This window comes from Pristiophorus japonicus, chromosome 5, assembly GCF_044704955.1.
Source record: "Pristiophorus japonicus isolate sPriJap1 chromosome 5, sPriJap1.hap1, whole genome shotgun sequence".
Lineage (NCBI taxonomy): Eukaryota > Metazoa > Chordata > Chondrichthyes > Pristiophoridae > Pristiophorus > Pristiophorus japonicus.
This window is the reverse complement of record NC_091981.1, coordinates 62,834,424-62,838,066: the sequence shown is the minus strand read 5'-3', so window position 1 is coordinate 62,838,066 and position 3,643 is coordinate 62,834,424.

The window sequence follows — 3,643 nt, the reverse complement described above, 5'->3', positions numbered from 1 at the left end:
AACGTAACGTAACGCAATTGTAACCGTCACCAACGTAATTTCATGCAAAGCGTTTATTTATGAGCTGCTGCTACAACAGTCTTGCAGCTGCGTAACTACCACGGGGCTTTTCCTGCAGTCTAGGGTGGGGTGGGGTGGGGGGCTTGGCTTCAACGCCAGCCTGATTGTCCTCCCGGAGGTCCTCTCTTCTGCCTCCCCTCTCTCTTGAGGTGGGCCGGCAGTCCCATCTGGCAATTCTTGTCCCTCCTGATATCTGAGTTATGCAACATGCAGCACAGCATAATGAACTCAGCGACTTGCTCAGGGTGGTATTGTAAGTCGCCTCCTGAGTGATCCAGGCATCTGAAGCACTGCTTAAGCACTCCAATTGTGTGTGGCTATATGGCTTTCGTTGTAGCGCTTCTCGGCTTCCATCTGGGGCTTATGCAGGGGGGTCATGAGCCAGCTGGCAACACCATATCCTTTGAAGACCAGTCCCTCAAAACTGCCACCAAGCTCATGGTCTACAGGGCTGTAGTAATATCCGCCCTCCTGTATAGCTCAGAAACATGGACCATATACAGTAGACACCTCAAGTCACTAGAGAAATACCACCAACGATGTTTCCGCAAGATCCTACAAATCCCCTGGAAGGACAGACACACCAACATTAGTGTCCTTAACCAGGCCAACATCGCCAGCATCGAAGCACTGACAACACTTGATCAGCTCCGCTGGGCAGGCCACATAGTTCGCATGCCAGACACAAGACTCCCAAAGCAAGCGCTCTACTCGAAACTCGTTCACGGCTAACGAGCCAAAGGTGGGCAGCGGAAACGTTACAAGGACACACTCAAAGCCTTCCTGATAAAGTGCAACATCCCCACTGACACCTGGGAGACACTGGCCAAAGACCGCCCTAAGTGGAGGAAGCACATCTGGGAGGACGCTGAGCACCTAGAGTCCCGTTGCCGAGAGTGTGCAGAAATCAAGTGCAGGCAGCAGAAAGAGCGTGCAGCAAACCAGTCCCACCCACCCCTTCCCTCAACGACTATCTGCCCCACCTGTGACAGAGACTGTAGTTCTCGTATTGGACTGTACAGCCACCTAAGAACTCATGTTAAAAGTGGAAGCAAGTCTTCCTCGATACCGAGGGACTACATACGATGACTATGATGATCCTTTATCCCCCAGCGTCCAACCGTGACCTTGTGGCTGATTCTTAAACAGGTCAGAGACAGTGCTCTCACGCAAGATGTGCGCATCATGGATGCTCCCTGGAAATTTTGCATTTATTGCCATGATTATTTGTTATGGTCGACAAGGAATTGCACATTCAGGGAGTGGAATCCCTTTCGGTTCCGAAACATCTCTGCATCCTGAAAAGGTGCTTGCAGGGTGATGTGCATATGGTCTATTGCTCCCTGCACCTTGGAGAACTTTGCTATGCTCGAGAAACGCAAAGCCCTCTCAGTCTGTGCCTCCCGGGTCATAGGGAAGTTTCTAAAGTCCATCTTGCGAGCATAAAGGACTTCAGTCACCTGTCGAATGCAGCAATGTGTGGCATGCTGAGACATTGCAAATGTCGCCAGCTGAGGCCTGAAAGAACCCCGATGCATAGACGGAAAGTGCCGCAGTAACCATGACCTCAATAGGCAGTGTGGTCCTTATGGTGCTGGTAGGCTTCAGATCTCCCTCAATTAGCTGGCATATCTCACTGATGACCTCCTTTCGGAAACGCAGCCTAATGCACGTGTTATCAGACAAGTCCAGGTATGATCGCTTATCCCTGTAAATGCATTGGGTGTAAAGTCTCCTCGTCCTCAGCAGTCTGCCACCTCTTTGATTGGGCACATAATGCTCTTCCATCTCTAGTCCGCCGTCCTTTTTGCCTCATCTATCGCTCGCTCACCAGCCCTTACAGTCAGCCCGAGGAATTTGACTTCCTCCCGGCTGATCTGGGCTTTCTTTAGGTTCACTTTAAACTCTGTCTCCCACAACAGCCCATCCAGCAGTGGCCCATGCTCCTCCCCCTCCACGGAAAACAAAAGCAAGTCATCCACATACTGGATTAGCTGCTGGGGTCGGCCGAAGCCTTTTAGCGCGTTGGCCATACATTGGTGAAATATGGAGGGGCTGTTATGGAACCCCTGGGGAAGGCATGTCCATGTGTACTGCTGCCCTTTGAACGTGAAAGCAAACTTCTATTGGTCTTCCCTTTTAAGGGGAATCAACCAGAACCCATTGGAGATATCCAGCATCTTGAAAGTGGCTGCGGTCGCTGGAATGCTCCCTATAAGATCGGCAACAACTGCGACTGTGGGCGCGCAGACTGGGATATTTTTATTGAGCACCCGATAGTCCACGGTCGCTCTCCACGACTGGTCGGGTTTGTTAACCAGCCAAAGTGTTGAGTTTACATGGGTGGCTATCGGACTCAATACCTCCTGTTCCACCAGGGATCACAGTGCCGTCTCTAAGTTGGCTTCTGCCTCTCTGTGGAAGCTGTACTGGCTTCTGTAGCCGTGATATGGGGTCCCCTTGCACCTTGACTACCCGTGTCCGCTTACGTACAATGAGTGGGACAGGCCCTGTGTGAGGATGGGGGTAGAAACAGTACAGGGGACATATTTGGTGGACACCAGGACTTCCAGCGCGGTGGTCCACTCAAAGAACCCAACCAATGGTTTAGCATTCAGCCTCGTGGGGTTCACGGGGAACGAGCAAGCAGGGGCAATTTCCAGACCCCTGGCCATAGAGCTAGGATCCCACATGGACGCGCGTCCTAATAAAATAGGAACACCCAGGGTCAGGAGTCTTCGGGGCCGACTTCATGTTAACCCACCGAGTTACAGTGGATTTAAGAATCACTGCCTATGGGGGGCAGTGGGTTCAGATAAAGATGGGGAAGTAATAGTAATAACAAGAGACGGGGAAGGAAAAGATAGTATGTGTATAATGAAGCCCGGGGGATTATGACCTGGAGTAGCTGGTCGGTAATACCCCAGCCAAATATCAGGCGAACGTGCGGGACAACCTTGCCTTGTTCGCCATTCACAAAGAAACTATTACAGCACTGGAAAGGGATGATGTAGTTGTGGGGTCAAAGACAGAATATATTTATTTAGAAGGAACGATAGAGCTATTACGCTACTGGGTGGGTGTACACTATAGGTCACCAAATACAGAATTGGATCTTTTAGAGACTGCCATTGGGTGTGTTATGTATCTGGACTTGTATATACTCTGTACAGCCACCAGAGGGCTCATTCCCCGGAGTCTTAAGAGTGCTTCACAGGTTGGAGAGGCATTCTGGAGACCTGCAATAAAAGACTAAGGTCACACATTATTCTGAGCTCATAGTGTTCAGTCTGACTCTTTCTTCATACACTATAACTGGTGACGAGATACAGATAGCGAACCCAAAGATGCAGAGAACAGTGGGCATCCTGGAGAAATTCTCAGAAGAAGATGATTGGGAAGCTTTTGTGGTGCGACTCGAACTTCATGGTCAACGAGCTAGATCGGGAAGAGAACGCTGCCAAACGTAGAGCGAACCTCCTCACCGTCTGTGGGGCACCAACGTATGGTCTCATGAAGAATCTGCTCACTCCAGCGAAACCCACGGAGAAATTGTACGACGATTTGTGCACACTGGTCCGAG